This window comes from Epargyreus clarus, unplaced genomic scaffold, assembly GCF_041222505.1.
Source record: "Epargyreus clarus isolate Ecla_fem2 unplaced genomic scaffold, WU_Ecla_fem_2.2 ptg000006l, whole genome shotgun sequence".
Taxonomy (NCBI): domain Eukaryota; kingdom Metazoa; phylum Arthropoda; class Insecta; order Lepidoptera; family Hesperiidae; genus Epargyreus; species Epargyreus clarus.
Window position 1 is genome coordinate 12123337 of NW_027332214.1, and position 20409 is coordinate 12143745.

The 20409-nt window shown below is 36.8% G+C and overlaps 1 long non-coding RNA gene across 2 annotated transcripts; it reads right to left on the bottom strand.

Moving 5' to 3' along the window:
* Positions 1–2171: 2171 nt before the first annotated feature.
* On the bottom strand, positions 2172–4155 carry LOC140742522 (uncharacterized). Of its 2 annotated transcripts, XR_012102294.1 has the most exons (4): positions 4075–4155; positions 3146–3262; positions 2701–2846; positions 2172–2252 (listed from the first exon to the last, which is right to left on the bottom strand). It is a non-coding gene; the product is annotated as an uncharacterized LOC140742522 (long non-coding RNA). The 2 variants fall into 2 exon arrangements; XR_012102293.1 differs by lacking the exon at positions 2172–2252 and having other exon boundaries at positions 2556–2846.
* Between the last annotated feature and the right edge of the window lie 16254 nt (positions 4156–20409).

Here is a 20409-nt window from a genome sequence, read left to right on the forward strand (position 1 = left end):
ATTGGGCTCTACCCGGAGGAGCAGTTTTCGTTCCTCCCACACCATCTGGTGTTTACGACGGTACGCGCCCACACATACCGCCATCCTACCCGGGGTCGCTTACTGGACGGTTCGAGCTCCCACTCTTGCCGCTCGCAACCCCAGAAGCCCCTTTTAGTCGCCTCTTACGACAGGCAGGGGATACCGTAGACCTGTTCCGGTCCTGGGACTACAAGGACAAACACTACCATACCTACCAACCTTTCTGGTGTAAAATGTATTTAAGTCTGTCTTATATATGAGCCATCTAAGGAAACCTAGGAGTTAGCAACGCATCTATGATCTCCTTTAGATAGAACGTCTTTATATGAACTTTATTTATTGCAGGTGTCCAATTTTCCATGGGCGGCAGTGGCCACTTATCAGGTGGACAGCAAGCTCCACCAAATTAAGATATATTTTATAATTAATAGCAGACGAGTGGTGTACAGCGATAGCAAATAAATAGCAATTATACCATTTACTACTTTAACAATAATTAAAACGAACTGCCTACTCACTTTAAAACTATTCATCTTTGCACACACTACACTAATTCCTAGCTCCGAAGTTTGAACTCCGTAGTTATTATGCGTGAAGTTAGCGGACTAAGCCCCAACTTCAGCTCCAGCTTACCAACCTGCTGTTTCGGCTTCTACACTGCGCTCTAAGCTGTTTCTATTTCGCTTCTTGACTTCATATTATCCTTTGGTGTAATGCAGTTAGTTCCTAATACGCTTAGTAGCTACAAATTTCTCTAAGAATATGAGTTAATTTTAAATTACGAAGTATTCGTGCAGTCATTAAATAACCATCAAGTGTAATCTTCAAAATAGTGAAAAACACTTGATATAAGATACAGGTAGTAGAAGATGGTAGGTTTTGGTAATGAGAAATCTCCCGCTTCATAAGTGATCATGCCCGGGGAGCGGCAGTGCTTCGACGGATTCTAATAGGAGCTTGTATATATACAAGATATTGAGTAAACTTCGATAGCGTGATTCAGTGGCGCCATATCTTGATGAGTTTCGGCAAATCGTCACATCGTCCGGTCAGAAACATATGGCGCCATCTCTTGGCTAGTTGCGGGAAAACGCCACAGGGTTACTGCTTTTCATGGACATTGTAACCCACACCAAATAGATCTGGGGTTCTACCTGGAGTCAATCACAGTTTCATTACCACTCCTTAAGATAAAGATGGCTTCGTTATTTATATCAGCTGGCATGCCACACCAAAACTGACTTCCAGCGAAACACAAGAACTACTTAATGGTAGAAATAGAAGTGAAGATTTTTGATGTTTTTTTTCAACTCTCCATTAACCGTCCATTATTGCAAAGTGTCCATAAACTACCTACTTCCAGTCTATTGCTACACGCTGTACATCGCAAAATAATTTAGTTAAGCCTAGCTGTAGTCAGCGTTGTTCCAAAATCTAATTTTAGGGGTATACAGGCCGCAATTGACTTTGATGGGCGAATTTAGATTAGATTTGATTGTTTCTTGTTTGTTTATGTAATAGCGTATTCTATGTTGAGTTTTAGTTTGTTGGGCCGCAAATTTAGTGCTCTGTGCGTCGCTATGTATATAGTATAGTATGAATACATGTTTTGTTTGTTTGGAGGTTATAGAAGTCATAAGTTGACTGTGGTTTGTAAATACCTATTTCTACCTAATAACAGCAGTGTTAGGCGCTGCTGTGTTCCGGTTCGAAAGGTATGGTAAGGGAGACAGACTTTTCCGAGGCGTTCCAGCTTAGTCCTTAGGGGTAGCGGCGCATCTGTGGCCGACCTCAGGTAGGAATTTCTAATCCTATCTGGGGTTGATTACAGATGTCCATGGGCGGCAGTAGCCATTTTCCATTAGGTGTACTGTATGCTCGTCTGCTACTCCTATATTATAAAAAAATATAATTCGGAGTTGTGAGACTATGAGCACATCATCGCCTACCGTCTATTTCTGCCACATAACAGTGTAAAAATATGTGTTCTGTTTTAAAGAGTATGGTAAGACGAAAAAATAGTATTTGTGTGGTGTTTCAACATACTTTTCAAAGGAAGCAACTACGTTGTAATTGATACAAGCAGACCACCTGCCTTATTTCGGGTCGATTACGCTATGAGGACTATAATAACTGTAATTAAACGATTCTATATTTAATGTATTGTATTTAATTCAAAAAAATAGTCACAAATGTTTTGTATTCACGGATTACTTTTATTGTCTTCTTGACTGAAACAAAGTGCCAAGAACGCATTTCAGTTTTAATAACGCCAATACAGTTTAAAGTATGAAACAAAATGTAAATTAAATTGAAATGGAATTGAATTCCTACAATTGCCTGTATAAATCATAAAATACTTCCGCCCGTCATTAATAACCAATCTATCCAACGTTTCACCTTCCAAAGGTTGAAATTTAACAATATTTTTTTATATAATGTACAGACGTAATGTAGCAGACGAGCATCCAGTCCACCTGATGGTAAGTGGCCTCTACCGCTCATGGACATCTGTAATCAACCCCAGATAGGATTAGATATTCCTACCTGAGGTCGGCCAATGCGCCGCTATCCGTGAGGACTACGGGGGAACGCCTCGGAAAATGTGATAGTAAGATTGATTATTATTAATGGGCTTTAGTAAAGTTGTCAAATTGCTATTTCTTCCTTATTATGTACCATGTTGAGTTTGTTGCAAGGTGAGGGAGAAGCTCCAGTTATGTTCCTCTGTGACGTAGTTCGGACAGTCGATGGACTTGGTGGTTCTGGGGCCCCTTCAGTCTGTTGTTCTTCTGTCTGTGGTAGCTGTCTTCGCTGCTGTTCTACTGCAAATATACGTTTTTTTTTTAAATATGGCAGTAAGCCAGCTTGCATTATACCTGATGTTAAACGGCTATTGCCTCCCATAGACCGACGTAATACAGTATAGAAGGCCTTGATTACAGATGTTCCCTTGTGTACCAAACCTAAGAACTAAGTTGAAAATCTTTTAAGTTTCTCTTACTTACGTAATCCTTGAAAAAAAACACAGAAGCACTTGAACGGCTGGTATAATGCAAAAACAGAGTTGACAGTGGTGCCTCCAGAAACGGACCAGGAAATATTTTGAAAAAATGTAACTTACTGATGCGACGTATGGCCATCTCAATCCGCTTCTCGAAGACTGTGCCGACGAGTAGGAACATCACCACGGCCAAGATCAGGGGTCCATAATACCACCATTCCATAGAACTGTAGCATACTGAAACGACATCCTTTTTTTCTGTAGAATTGATCAAAATCCTTTCTTAGCGGATCGCTACGTCATAACATCTACCTGCATGCCAAATTTCATCCCGATCCGTCAATAGTTTGGGCAAAGATCACTATGTCAGTCAGTCACCTTTGAGTTATATATATTTAGATTAGATTAGAGTAGAGAACAAATATTCAGTCCATCTATGGACACATCTACAATCAACTCCACATATAATAAAACATATTTAAGAGCAATAACAAATTCATTGCTACCCTTGAGGACTTACATATCGCCTCATATATGTCATCTTCAGCCTCTCACCGAAATACAAAAACTGTTGCATGCTATAAATATGTATCTTTTACTATAAATTTTATTTCAAAATCATAGTTTGTAACACACAACATGCTGTGATTACTTTTAATAATAAGAACAGTCACCTATGCCAAAAGATTCAATGTAGGTATACTTTATAATTGTGTCATCTGTGTCTTATGTTGGTAATCCATAAATAAATAAATAATTGTGTGACTCTGGTACCTGCACAGTTGAAGGGGAATACACTCCACTACGCTTATCGTAAAGAAATCTACACTAATATTATAAAGAGGAAAACTTTGTTTGTTTGTTTGGTTGTAATGAATAGGCTCAAAAACTACTGGACCGATTTTAAAAATTCTTTCACCATTCGAAAGCTACATTATCCACAAGTAACATAGGCTATATTTTATATGAAAAATATTTGATAAATAGATTTTGAGGCGGTACAAATTTGCCGGGTCAGCTAGTTAATAATAAAATTGCATTAAACTTACCCAGATGACAATTTTTCAGTTGTTCAAAATAGAAGAGTTATATTGATACCTATAATTTCGACATTTTAGATAATTTCTACCCTTCCATGGCCATAAAGATAGGTTATTTTGAAGTAAGTGTCAATGATTTTGATTAAAAAGCTTACGACAATTATAGACAATCAATGTTTTATAGGAACAGATATACATAAAACGAGCATTATAACAACTTATTGTATATGGAAATAATATGGAGTATGTTATTGGAATTAAATATAATTGTAATACATATAACGAAATAAACGAGAAATGACACCATAAACACTCTCTTAATTAAAAAAACAATTCACAACCCAAATAGCCCAGAGACAAAAACTCTACCGGTCTAACACTTACAGGGTTCGATTTCTGGTCAAGTAGACTTATATATTTATTTTCTGGGTTTGGAGGCCTATGCTATCGTCCTTATGAGTGTGGTGTGTAAGGCACCGCATCAATTGGAATACGTATATGGTATATGGCGTAGAAAATAGTTTTAGTTATATTGTTCTTTTTGTTATTTGTTATTATTATTATTTGTGTCTTTTTAATTATGATAAGTTGTACTAACATAGGTTTTTAAGTACAATGGAAATAAATAAATAAATTCTGGTTAACCCTTACCACCACAACACTCATGTTACCAATGTTACTATGTTACTATGCTCTACTAGACTATAATAATCCTAATTCCTAATTAAACCACCTAATTATCGACAAACAAATTACTGAGCGCTCACTGCTCTCGTTTACCCTCTAAACATAGTATAGTTCAAAAATAGGAACGTTCAACTATTCCAGTTATTACCAGTACAGACTTACCTTCGTAAAAATATCTGTCGGGCTAGATAATCTCTCAGGATCATTTGCTATTTCTCGCCGCTCACGACGCCGCAGACTTGCGCCACACACGGTTTATTAGTTTGTAGAGCGATATAAAATACGGAATAACTTTCTTTAAATACTTTAGTAAGGTAAAATATACAAGCATAGAATAACTTATTGATATTCTTTTTTCGATACTCTTTCTTACCAAAAATGAATTACTAAAATTGCTTTTTATCGATTCGATAACGTTCTTAATTAACCTCTTCTATTTCTAAATATATAACACATACGAAGGCGAATCTAGAAATTTAATGTTCTTACAGACTAATATTATAAAGAGGTAAAGTTTGTAACTGTGATTGTTTGGTTCTTTCTAAGGGCTAATCTTCGGAAATACGGAACCGATCATGAAAATTCTTCACAATCAGAAAGCTACACTATTCAGGAGTCGTATAGTCTATATTTTATTATGATTGAATAAAAGCGGGCGAAGCCGCAGGTACTGCTAGTATGTAATAAAATGCAATAAAACACCAGTTGCATACGACTTAATATTTTGATAGATATATTATATAATTAAAATATAGTATAAATTGGATATTAACATGTTCTTCCCACAAGCAAAACCCAAAGCATATTTTGGAACAGAGTAACAATAAAGATAATTAAAAGGTAATAAAAACTACAAATTGTTGCTATATTATACGCACGTCGTTCTGAAGGTCTGTATGTGTGGGTCAAGCCTAGAGTACTGGATAAAAACGACGGCTCTGCGAAGATTTAACAGACATCTGCCGTTTTCAGAACGCTTTATGACAAAGAAAATATATCGAGATCTCGAAAGGCCCTACTTAAGTATCTTGGGATTTGCTTGTGTTTATGGATATTATTTTCGTAAGAAACTTTAATTATATTTTTGTGTTATTTCAAAATTCGTTTTATTTAGCAATGTGAAGTATATGTATAGCTAGTTCTAGCATGTGTTAAATGACGTAGTCAGATTATGAATGGGTGACAGCTAGTAGCTTTATGTGACGACAAGCGCAATCCTTTAGTAGGATATCATTAAGAATTAGATGAGATTATCGTGAAACGCATTCAGAGGTTTTGTGGGGGGTAACAAAAACATTTAACAAAAGTTAGCCACCATAATATATGATATAAAAAGGGTAGCCAGATATAAAAATATATAAATCATGTACAATGGAATCGTTAAGTCATATGTCATCAAACCATCACTGTCGAAGCTGGATACGAATCTCATCCTAAAAAGACAGGGATCTAGGATTACGTCCATTACGATACCAAGTTTACCGCCTTCACCCACGTTTAAAATGTTTTAAACAGCTTTCCAACTTTTAATTAATGATTAGATTTTTTTAATCCAACCCACTCTCGATATTCTTTTTAACACAAAATTTGATACAAAACATTTTTCACCCGGTTAACTTTATTCGAATCTAAAGAATTTTGCTAGTATTCCGTGCGGATCCCAGCAAGGAAACCGTTCATTTGTAACTAGCTTTCCATCAATTACCGGGAGGTCTAGTGCTAACAAATAGAGGCAGTTTAGGGCCACATTCGGCCACAATGGCGGGACCCGCGGAGGGATTTTAATGGCGGCGTTTTGGCGGATTGCGTCCGAAATGAAATTCATTGTGCCCCAAAATGAGTTCCATTGTTCCCGGAGCAGATAAAACAAGACAGGAAAATTACGGCCGATGGTCGGCCCGCTCATTGAATACAAGGTGTTATAAAGTTTCCCGGTTTTCCCGTTAACCGCTTTCCGCTTCAGTTTTTGTTCTTATTTGTGTCACGGTTTTAAATTTCGTGCGCTGCTGACGCTGAACGAACAGCTTGGGATAGTAATTACCGTGGTGTACGGGTGTTGGGTTCGGTTTTCGGTTCAGCATAATATCTACAGGGAGTTTATAATATTCCCGGATCATGTAGCGCCATCTATCGTCAAATTGTGAAAAGTATATTCCCCATTCAATGGTCGGCAAACTCGGCAATGACAAATTTGGATCAAATTGATTATAATAAAAATGGAAACCTAAACTAGTCGTTATGATAGAGCCGCCGCAGTTAATCTAGGAATAGTTTTTAGCGAAAGAAAATTATCATGGGTGAATATTCATAATCATACTTGGAAACACTAAGATTATCTTACAAGGCTCAGTTCAGAGGTTATATATATGCAAGATATTTAAAAAACTTCCATAGCGTGATTCAGAATCGTGCAGCGCCATCTATTGTCGAATTGCAAATTAACGCAAGTGCTAGCCTGTAGACTACCCGTTTGCTCCCAGTACAATAGCCAACAAAAACCACTTTACACCAGTTTGACAACGCAAAATGTATAAAACAAATGTATACAAAACGTTAACAAAATCCCAACGCTATTGAAAGTGGGGGCGAAGTTGTTTTAATGTCCGTGCAATTTTATCATTGAAAGCATCGCTTGTCCAGCGAAGGGCGGAAGTGCAAACGACTCGTATACAATACGTTTGGTAGAAAATACAGGATGACGCGTTTTCGGAATGGAATGGAATACGATACAAATAAGAAAAAAATATTATGCTTAAAAATGTCACGTGTGTCACTTCCACATTTTAAACATCCATGATACCTCATATTAAACTTTGTCAAGCAGTTGGGGCTGTAGGGCGTGCCAAAAAATTAATACATGGATATTCTCGAAAAACATCACCATCCGCACTCGGATAAAAAATAATGTATTTTTTTTTTTGTATAATATAGGAGTAGCCAAACGAGCATGCAGTCCACTTCATGGTAAGTATTTACTGCCGCCCATGGACATCTGTAATCAACCCCAGATAGGATTAGATATTCCTACCTGAGGTCGTCCACAGATGCGCCGCTACCCCTGAGAACTAAGCTGGAACACCTCGTTAAAGTATGTCTCCCTTACCACACACTTCAGACCAGAACACGTCAGCCCTTAACGCTGCTGGTATAAGGCAGAAATAAGTGTGGCGGTGGTGCCGCCTGAGTCCAACCACAGCGGGTTCTACCACCTTCAATGATATTTACATATTTTCGCGAAGCAACTATCAAATCCCGTTTGAAACGGCATACAATTCTGGATACAAACCTGGGTATGTGTATTATGTGTGTATTCATGATAAATCCTACATTATGTAGAATCTTAAGTAACAGAAATATACTTAGAAATGTCACATCAAAAATCTCTAAAAATGAAACTCTAACTAAAACGCTTACAGCTATAAATTGCACCATCCCCCTCCAGAGGCAATTAACGCGATTGTCCGCGAGGGAAATTGAAGCGGTTTCATTTCTTACCACCTCAAGCAACGAAAAAGCATCTCCAGTGTACCAACATCATTGCCAAAGTAACATTATTTTACGCAGCAATGCAAACTGTACACTTATAGAAGTGACAAATAGGGGACGGTCCTGATTGTGATCTCGTCCTGTTATAAATATCTCTCTCCACCTTACCTCACTGTTCAAACCACAATATAATTATGAAGAGAACCCTTTGTGGTTCGACTCCGGCGGCACCACCGCCACACCTATTTCTGCCTAATAACAGCAGTGTTAGGCGCTGCTGTGTTCCGTTTTGAAGAGTGTGGTAAAGGAGACATACTTTTCCGAGGCGTTCCAGCTTAGTCGTCAGGGGTAGCAGCGCATATGTGGCCGACCTCAGGTGGGAATATCTAAACCTATCTGGAGTCGATTACAGATGCCCATGGGCGGCAGTAGCCACTTACCATCAGGTGGACTGTATGCTCGTCTGCTACTGCTATATTATTTAAAAAAAAAACGAACTTTGTATGGCAGCAGGGGTTTGTAGCCGGTAGCAAAGCCTGGTCTTTGCATGCCGTGTGACGAAAAAAACCGTCCAGGATATAAGTCTAAGAAATAAAGATCTTCCAATGCACTTACTCGTATAGTACGAGTAATATATGGTTGCCCTGTAAAACATGTCACAAGGCAACGTATGCGTGTTTGCTCTAGGCTAGTGTCACAGTATAAGGATCTACTCTACTGTGCTAGTGTTCCGCAAAGTGTGTTTTCGTACCGTGGCATACTAGTGTACCGTGTTAGTTGGTGTGCCGCGGAAAAATATAAGGTTAACTTATAAAATTATTTTAGTAAGTAAGTGTAAGTAAAATACCTACAAAAATCACGCGAGCGCACGAGCGAGGCGTTTTTTTTCTTTCATCTAATTCTTTGTGAAACCAAAGTTAATGTTGATTAATATAACTTAAAAACTATTTTTTAAATTGTGGTGTTCCTCCAAAAATTTTAATTTTCTTGATGTACCTTGTGCACAAAAAGTTTGCGGAACACTGCCCTAGGCTATAACAGCCTTTAAATATATAAAGACCTATAAATTTCTTAGACATAACCTTACATAAGACATATTTGAGTAGGAGTCTATTAAATTACTTTGCCTTTGGTAGTCACCTTTTAAAAAACCCTAGACCTATTTAAGTGAGGCTCTTTAATGAATGTTGATGTTTGTGGTGTTTAAAAATACTTCTCACTTTATGTAAATGAAAGATACGGGATTTTAAGGATCCATGCTTCATGGAAGTAAGGGTAATTGCAAATTTATGCAGTGTGCATTTAAGACTTTCAAAGGACGCTTAAGAATTTTGTAAATGGTAAAACCTTCTATCGTTCTACTCGGACGGCAGTGTGCTCTGCTGTGTTCTGGTTTTAAGGGCGTGGTAAGGGACATACAATTTTTCTAAGGATTCCAGCTTAGTCCTCAGGCGTGGTGGCGCTTCTGTGGCCGACATCATGTAAGAACCCAATGTAATTTGGGGTTGATTACAGATGTCCATGGCATGTAGCATACCATTAGGTAGACTGCATGCTCGTCTGCTCCACCTAATTATTAAAAAAAATAAGCCTGGAATTCGATCCTAAATCCCGGTTAAGACCACTTCTAACCACTACGTTCCCCTGTTCCGTTGTAACGCTCACTAAGTAACAATTATCAGAAGCTTTTATACAACAGTTAGTAAGTTACCGCCGGCAGCTATTCCCCAACTTCGCGATTGCTCTTCACCGACGAAAGACCAACTTTCGACGAGTATCTCTCCAGCTACGACATAACACGAAATTGCCTTTCTGACTTACGACGAATTGATAATCTCGTCTGTTCCTAGGTGGCATTTGATCGGAGACGGTATATACAAATGTTATAATAAAATAGATAAGAAAAGATATTTCATCATAGGAGTACTAAGCGCTGGTCTAGATTGAAGGGTAGTAAGGGAAATACACTTATAAGGCATACCAAATGAGTCCTCAGGGGTAAAAAATGTATAAATGCATCTGTGGTGGACCTCAGGTAGAACTTTTATCCTGTCTGCTAGTCACAAAAGTCCATGCGACAGTAGATAGTCACCTACGTAGACTGCAGAACCATTAGCCTCTATATTATTAAAAAAAATTGTGAGCCGTCACGGGACGCCTGGCAGATGTGAAACATCGACATTATTTTGTAAAAGTAATATGCAGAAAAGAACATATTGTGATAGGAACTAAATATGTTATAATGATAAAATAAAATATTACGATTTTTTTCCAGATAACGATGACTATTTATTGAATAAACATTTATTTTCATTAAATACAAAAATTTACGAATTTATTTCAAATCGTGACTACTTAATTCGCACAGTCGATTCCGCATGGCGACGCGTCGCCACACCGTACACACTACTGCATATAGACTGTATATATATACCATCGTATGGCGTGGTGACGGCATGCGTCGCCACGCCAGAAATCGGTTTTACGTGCGGCTATAGATGTTTCACATCAAAAATATGTTATTAAAATATACAGAAAAATTTAAATTGGCTCCAATATATTAGTAAACTCAAGAATCTTAGCTAGTTATTTCAATATATTACTAAAATCGTAAATTATAAGTATCAATAATGAATGTTTCACAATAAATGCCACTATGATTAGAAAAATTAATTAATTTTTTAATGTTCATATTTATAACAAATAAGAAAAAACTTTCGTGCGCTGCACGCCATCAGCTGATTTTGAAATACAATTCTGTCAGTCTTAATAAATTTATTCTCTGAGAAGAATGAAATTAAAATTAATTAATAATTTAAAAACATTGTATGCAATGAAATTTATGTGAATTTTAATCTACCAAGATAGTAGATTTGCTGGCGCTCAAAACACACCAAATATACGCGTGCTTAATGCACAGATAAATGCATACTTTAATTATAAAAAAATAATTAACTTACTGATGACTTGATGGTGTGTCATAGTGTGATTTTGCTTTCTTTGCAGGAGGCTGATCACTTTCACTCTCTAAATTATCACGGTCAGACATTTTATTATTAGAAAAATAATTTGTTTTCAAGCATTGATCTATAACCTGAAGTTACGCCGCAAGCGGGCAAAACTTGAAACATACAAAATACGTCAAGTGGTGTAAAACGAGTTAAAACGACTCCAGTCGCTCTCGCGCGGCGTAGTAATACGCACTAATGTCACTGAACACGTTAAACGTCATTATTTTGAATTTTAAGCCTCAAAATGCCTTCTTGTGCAATGCGTAAATGCAAAAATTATGCTCGAAAAAGAAACAAGCTTCATGGAATCACCTATCACACGTAAATAAAGAGAAATTATTAAATTTTGTTTATTTTTCGTGTTCGATCCGCCATGATTACGTGAGTAACCAGAAAGAGACAAAGTATGTTTTTGTCAATGAAAGTGATAAAGACGCAAAATGCATGGTCATACATCAACAGAACAGAAGTGACATTTTATTGAAGCTCGCGATGTTCATATGTCGTATGTTATAGTTTAAGATCCCACTGCTTAATTTTTATATTAGTGTGTTTTTAGTCAAAATATAACTTTTTATAGTTTATTTTAATAAAATAAAAGCGATATATGGGAAATTCTGTATCCTAATCTCTAAATTTTCTTCGATACCTGTGGTAAATAATAAAAAATATTACCATAAAATTTATATAGGATAGTATACGGTATTTTAAAATTTCTTTAATTGAATAAATTAACCTAAACATAATTTAATAAACAATCTTTGTATAGCCAGAAATTAATCCTCAAAAAGACCACGGTAAGATTCGAATCTTATATATAAAATTCGCATGTCACGATGTTAGTTACTTTACTCCTGCGAAACGGCTTTACTGATTTTCATCAAAATTTATATGCATATTCAGTAAGTCTGAGAATTGGCTACTATCTATTTTTCATATCTCTTAAGTGATAAGGGTTGTTCACCCTTAACATTTTTTTTATTTATATAGCAACACAATGTTTGCTGTGTCAGCTAGTACATAACATTTATAAAATGTACACAACTTTGCAATTAATGGTCGTGTGTAAAATAAAACTGAAAATAATAAACATAAATTAGTAAAGATACTTCGCCGCCTTGAAATTGAATGAAGCCACAAACGGCTTATTAGTAAGTTCTTTTTTTTAATTCTTGACAAATAAAAACATTTTTAGAGAAAATTTACAAATAAATAACTAATACTGCGTAATTTACATAATAAATAAATAATTATTTCAAATATTTTAGGGACATTTTAGCACGGAGACGTGGCAAAACTTTTTTACGCAACTATTTCAATTCTCAAAACTGGGTACATTTTCTTGTTAGGAGTGAGTAATATTTACTAATCTATGATAATAAATATAAACAATTTTTAAACCGTATATTTTAAACCAGTCGATACATCTGTATAGATACATTCTTTCAAATTATATATTTATATAATAATAATTTATTTAGTTAAACTGTACTATAACATTTCTACGTATACGATATACTAAAACTATTATCGACAGTTTTGGACATTTTTTACCTTCTGTTCCATTATTTCATTGTCTGTGACAAGCATGCGGATCAATGGGAAAGCCACCATACGTCCCGTTTTTAACGGGACAATCCCTTTTTTCGATGCTTCGTGCCGTCTCCGAAATGAACCGTTGCCATTGTCAATTATGTAACAGTAAATATTATAATTGTGAAAAAAAAAACATGGGGTGCTCCATTTATCAGTTTTCATAAAGCGCCCCACATTTTTTGCACAATTATACTATTAACTGTTCCTTAAATGATTCCTAGATTGAAAATTATTTTCTACTTTTTAGTTAATTTTATCATAAAAGCGTGTTTTTATTATTTTTAACTATATTTTTTCAAGTAAAAAGTATTTGACATAAAAAAATCGATGTCCCGTTTTGACTGAAGTAATCATTGGTCACTATATTACATGGTCAATATTTACGTTTGCGTACACTTGAAACGCAAGGTCAAACACTAGTTGTCTTTTTTTATCACATTGTTCTAATAGCTCTGTCCCTTATAGAACATTTGTCTATGTAGTTAAAGGTAAGCGTCGCCACGCCAGAAATCTTTTTTACGTGCGGCTATAGATGTTTCACATCAAAAACTGATACGTTTCTATTAAAAAATAGCATACAAGTTTGCAGTCCACCTGTTGGTAGGTGTTCACTGCCGCTCATATGTATAGTCACTTCCATATAAAATAGCGATTCTACCTGAAGACAATCACAGACGCGTTGCCAATCCTGAGAACTAAAATCATGGCTTCATATTTAAGTCAATCGTCATACTCACTCTTCCACCAAATCGCAAGAACTGTTCCACGCAAAAAATAGGTGTGGCACTTGTGGCAGTGATACCTCCTGAACTTTACTGATTCTACCGCATTTCAAACATTACTGGTCATTTCTTATACAAGAAGGAACCTCAACAATTGAATTTCACTTGAAATACCATTATAACATTAGGTTATTCGCTAAAGAGAATACCAAAGTTAGGGTTCAAATCGTTCGAGTGCATTCGCAAAGTTAGCAGATAGCGGTAATGGCTTTAATTTTACTAAATATTGGTATTATGTGAAGTGCTTGTAACTGCAGCGAAAGAGAAAAAGCGAATTGTAATTCGTATGTAGAACCAAAAGCCTTAGAATCTTGAATTGAAGAATCTTCGAATGTAAGTGTTTTTGTGCTTTAGAAAGATTTTTGAAAAACATACATATTTAGAATTTAGCAATTAATCTAATATATAATAATCTGAAGCAGTGATAGCCTAGTGGTTAAGTAACTCGGCCTCTGAGGTTCAAATCCCAGGCACGCACCTCTGATTTTTCAAATTATGTGCATATTAGAAATTAATTATCACTTGCTTAAACGGTGAAGGAAAACGTCGTGAGAAAACCTGCACTCCTGAGAGATTTATTAAAAAAAATCTCAAAGGTATGTAAGTCTACCAATACGCACTTGGCCAGCGCGGTGGACTATGGCCTAATCCTTCTCATTATGAGAGGAGATCCGTGCCCAGCGGTGGGACAATAATGGGTTGAGGATGATAATAACTTGAGATAGCTAAACAATTAAAACGATTGGGTTTTGTACGCAACCTTTAATTCCATATTTTCAACTTAAAATTTACTTCGTAAATTAAAAAAAGAAGTGAAATAGGCACTGATCTACTCCTATAAAAAGACAAAAAAAATATCATAAAATCAAGTTGCTAAACTAATCATCAAACTTTGATGATTAGTTTAAACTGCAATATATACTCCAAGAGCATATCAGCGCAGGATATTAACTCCATGCAAGACGTTTTATGAAGGTATGCGAAATCGCGGCCGCTTGGGAAATTACAAGCGCTGTGCTGGCCGATTCGTTCTTGTCTTGAGAGCACGTTATTGTATGCGAACGAGTGTCCGTTTTCGTTAACTTGTATGCATGATTTACAAAAATACTACGGCAACAAGAAAACAATTTTGATCCAAACACAAAAATCAATCTATCAATTATTTGCCTACCAAAGTTCAAAATTTAAACGTTCTTGAGTACTAAAGTCCGAAATTTGTCAATTGGCAAAAATTTACAAATTTCGAATTATTCAGTTATTGTAGATATTTAGGGAGAATTGTCCACAAAACGCGGCACTCGCGTGTAAAAATATAAAGGGAATGATTCGGCTGCACCACCACCTCAATAGATAGTGCTGCAGCTGCACCCTCGAAACGAACCTCTGATAGGAATGGAACGCGACGAAAATATTTGAGAACAATTAGCAATTAAGAAAAAATGTATTAACATTGATATGCGACAGATCGCTACTTGAAGCCAATCACAGATGTATCAACATCATTAAATCAAGTTCACATTCTGTATTTCTACATAAAACAAAGTAACCTATTTCTTTTTACTTTAATACATTCCCTTTTAATCCTACTTAATCTTTATATACATATATATTTCTTATGTGCGTGTGTATGTCACTGAACTCCTCCTAAACGACTGGACTGATTTTGATGAAATTTGTTGTGTGTGTTCAAGGGGACCTGAGAATGGTTTAGATTCACAATTTAGTCCGTGGGAAAAGGTTTTTTTTAATTAATTTTTAATTCGTAAGTAGTTATAGAATCGGAAACTATGCATTTGATTAAGTGTTGTCCAAGTTTAGCAAAGTTGTTGTCCAAGAGCCCACGAGGGTTTGGGAGTTGGTAAGACCAATTTTCGACAGATGGCACCACTGTCATTCCAATGCAGGTACAAATTTTCAGTTTTATGTCATCATCATCATCATCATCAACAACCCATTACTGTCCCACTGCTGGGCACGGGTCTCCTCTCTTAATGAGAAGGATTAGGCCATAGTCCACCGCGCTGGCCAAGTGCGTATTGGTAGACTTCACATACCTTTGAGATTTTTTTTTATAAATCTCTCAGATATGCAGGTTTCCTCACGATGTTTTCCTTCACCGTTTAAGCAAGTGATAATTAATTTCTAATACGCACATAACTTTGAAAAATCAGAGGTGCGTGCCTGGGATTTGAACCTCGGACCCCTCGATGGAAAGGCCGAGTTTCTTAACCACTAGGCTATCACTGCTTTTTTTATGTATGTCATATTATTTCCTTAAAATGCGGTCGAAGCCGCGGGCACCACTAGTATTCTGTATAAAAATCTTTCTCTACCATTTGTTTTAGTTAAAATACCACATACATTAACTTCTACAGTATGGCTCTAGTATTTTACGGTTGTAAACATAACCAAAACTATCCAACAACCGCTCCAGACAACGGAACACATCAAAAAACGGATGGGACTCACCATAAAGCTAAGGGCTCTCTAATATAACACCCACATTAGACCCGGGGCGCGATTATAGGTATAGTGAGAGCAATTTTACGTAAAGTAGCTAAGAAAAACTTTAAAGAAAGCTTTTGAATAATCTTTTGAATCCTGTGAATAATTGTTACTTCAAAATAAATATGGTTTTCCTCCGCTGACAATTTTTTCATCCCCTTACTTTCCCTTTGAATGGGTCTCACAGAGTGAGGAGAGGATTACGTCATAGTCCACGACGCTGGCCAAGTGCGTTTTGGTAAACTTCACACACCTCTGAGAAGTATTTTTTAAGAGATATTTTATATCACGGCGTGCGTAAATGGACGTTTTACGCACGCTTCGCGTGCGCAAAACCCCCATTTCCGACCCCGTAATATAAAATTTTATACAACACGCGGACGAAAAATGTTTTTCTGACTCGTGTGATTGCAGTCCTCGCCTGCGGCTCGGCCTGCAAACTCACACTTGTCAGAAAAAAATTTTTTGTCCTCGTATTGTAATGTACTATTTCAACACTGTTAAAGCAATTAATAATTATTTTTTAATACGCACAGAACCATAACCATAACATAATTGAAAACTCAGAAGCACGTTACTGTCATACCAACTTCGGACCCCACGATCGACAGTTATGCAATTTTAATTTGCACTTTTATATTTTTTTAATAATTGGTTTGGTTATAATTAAAAAAGAATTGTTGTCTTACTATTTACTTGAACCCGTCATCTCTATAAACGCACCCGAACATTCGAAGGAGTTAACTAGCACGCTGAAAGGGATAAAGCAGCGAAGGTCCCCATTTCCATAGTTCTCAGGTTAAACTGCCCGATTTTATTATTCAACCCTTCCTCAAAACTTGGCCGTCTATTTACATGTTTTATTACTTGGACTTGACGAATTTACTGTTACATAAACATGAGATTGGACTCGATGAGAAAACTAGGGTTTTCCAAAGCTGGGTAAGGACATAAAGGTATACAATGCTGACTTCCTGCAGATAATATACCGGTCTTGTGCCGATTGTGCAGTTTTGTTATCATACTTCCGTATTTTAAATGTCCAAAGCTGGATAATGATATATCTTTAGCCACCCTTTAAATAATAATGCAGGACAAGGACATCAAAATATGTAACATTTGCAAGAGACTCTTAGAGACCCACATTCGCTTCTTTATAATCAGCGTGCTAACTTTCCCAAAACAATCTACGTGAAATGCGAACCACAAATGCGAATTCTTTGAATTCCTGTCAGTATGCGAATTTTTTGCAACCTCCCTAACATTAATTATTCCTAACTTGTATTTTATTATGTTGTCAATATGAAATCCGTACAAAATGCTTATTTATTTTCATAACGGAGTCAACACATAAATAAGTAGATAAAATATCCTTAAATCACTTTTTTTGGTAAAATATGTTTTGTCTTGAGTACTTATAATTCCCACCCTGCTTATGGAGGTATTGCATACACCCAGATGCATCCTATATTTTGAGAAACACTCATAATATCTTATATCAAATGGAAATCGTCTCCGCTTGCCTCATCCATCATTATAAAGGGCAATATTGCTACAGTAAATCTACCACAGATCTCCACAACAATGTTCAAAAAGGAAATTCATCAGTAAAGTGTTCGTCTGTGTTCTCGTCCGATTTTCCGCAGATTAGAAATAACAAGGAGTCAGCTTTCGTCAACATTTGTTTAGATCTGCCTGAGTTTACTGCCGGTTCCCCGGGGCTTTATTGCAAGGGTGTATTCTTTGCGCCACTTTGCCACTCTGTTACACTTCGATGAATTAGTAAATAAATGGTAGATACCTACTTGAGACTGTGTAAAAAACCCGAGATTCGAATCCTCGATACGTCTTATCTTGAAATGTTATGCACGTGTTAAATTAATTGGGAATATGTAGTACTATGACTAAAGGCAGTGGTTAAGAAACTCGGCCTCTCGATCGAGTAGTCCGAAGTTCAAATCCTAGGCACACACCTCTGATTTATCAAAGTTATGCGCGTACTAGTAATTAATTACCACGTGCTAAAACTGTTAAGGAAAATATCGCGAGGATACCTGCACACCTGAGAGATATTATAAAAAAATCTCTAAGGTATGTAAAGAGTACCAATACGCACTCGGCCAGCGCGGTGGACTATGGCCTTATCCTTCCCATTCTGAGTGGAGAGCCGTGCCCAGCAGTGGGACAAGAATGAGTCGATGATGACCGACTTGAGAATGTGTGAAAATACGAGAGTCGTATCCTCGATACGTCTTATGCTGAAATGTTATGCGCGTGTTAAATTGATTTGAAATATTTAGGACCATGTCTAAGTTGGAATGCCTTGCGTACCAAAGTCTGCTACCGCACCATACAAACTAGACCATAGACTTGACATCGCTCAACGTAGAAATAGGTGTAAAAATAAATGTTTTCTCAGAGGTGAGGAACGTTTTCCAATCAACACTTCGCCGTTGTAAACTATGACCAATAAACCCTGACAGGAGATCCCTGCCCAGTAGTGGAACACAATGGATTAATACTTACGTCGTCGTTAACCCATTACTGTCCCACTGCTGGGCACGGGTCTCCTCTCAGAATGAGGAGGACTAGGCCATAGTTCACCGCGCTGGACAAGTGCGAATTGGTAGATTTCACATACCTTTGAAATCTATTTTTAAGATGTCTTAAGTATGCAGGTTTCCTCACGATGTGTCCCTTCACCGTTTAAGCAAGTGATAATTAATTTCAAATACGCACATGACTTTGAAAAATCAGAGGTGCGTACCTGGGATTTGAACCTCGGTCCCTGCATTCAAGAGGCAGAGATTCTTAACCACAAGGCTATCACTTTTTTTTTGAAGGTGGTAGAACCCTTTGTGGTTCGACTCCGGCGGCACCACCGCCACACCTATTTCTACCTAATAACAGCAGTGTTAAGCGCTGCTGTGTTCCGGTTTGAAGGGTGTGGTAAGGGAGACAGACTTTTCCGAGGCGTTCCAGCTCAGTCCTCAGGGGTAGCGGCGCATCTGTGGCCGACTTCAGGTAGGAATATCTAATCCTATCTGGGGTTGATTTGTTGGGGTTGATGTCCATGGGCGGCAGTAGCCACTTACCATCAGGTGGACTGCATGCTCGTCTGCTACTCTTATATTATATATAAAACTTTTTATACTTCCGTCATCATCATCATCATCAACCCATTATTGTCCCAATGCTGGGCACGGGTCTCCTCTCAGAATATGAGAAGGATTAGGCCATAGTCCACCGCGCTGGCTAAGTGCGTATTGGTGGACTTGACATACCTTTGAGATTTTTTTTTATAAATCTCTTAGGTATGTAGGTTTCCCCACGATGTTTTCCTTCGCCGTTTTAGCAAGTGATAATTAATTTCTAATACGCACATAATTTCGAAAAATCAGAGGTGCGTGCCTGGGATTTGAACCCCCGACCCCTCGATCGAGAGGCCGAGTTTCTTAGCCACTAAGCTATCACTGTCGTCACCGACCACAAATTACCTTACCACTACCAACTATTGCCAAAAATGTTACAACTTAAAATTATTTATCACTTCCAAAGCAACATTCCCAAAAAGATAATCACAATCTATCAGCCACGAGCCTCAATTTCAGCGCTAATACCCCGACCTAGTTCCCTAAAAGCTGTAAATGAAATAACACAAAGGCATAATAATACGAACATAAAAACGCCCTTGATATTATTTAATGGCATTCATAAATTCATGAGCATGTAGACAGTGGGAGGCATCAGATATTCCGTTGTGGCGCGTCATTGGAATATTAAAAACTGTTTTCTTTTGATATGTGAGAGCGATTCTCATTCTTACGGCTTCTTAATAAAAGTAGAGCGAGGTATGTGTGAGGGTTCTGTACATACCTATACAAATAAATAAAATTGTAGTGTATGTTTGTTATATAAAAATAATTGCATAGCCAACCTCAGGTATGAATGCTATCTGGGATTGATTACAGATGGGCTGCAGTAGCCACATACCATAACTGCACACTTGTTTGCTAATATCAATGAATCAATCAATCAGCTAAGTCAATATTATAATAAAAAAATCTGCTAAATGTGCTAAGACAGTGAATCTTTATATTGACCGTGTACTTAATTAAAACAATACTAATAACACAGAATAACAAAAAGAACTAAATATATATTTTTACATTAACTAAGTTTTATTACAATAATTATAATTCTAAACTGGAGATATAAATCTATCTTGAATATAAGTAACCTGAAGTATTTAAGATCTTATTAGCATTTTTTTTTTT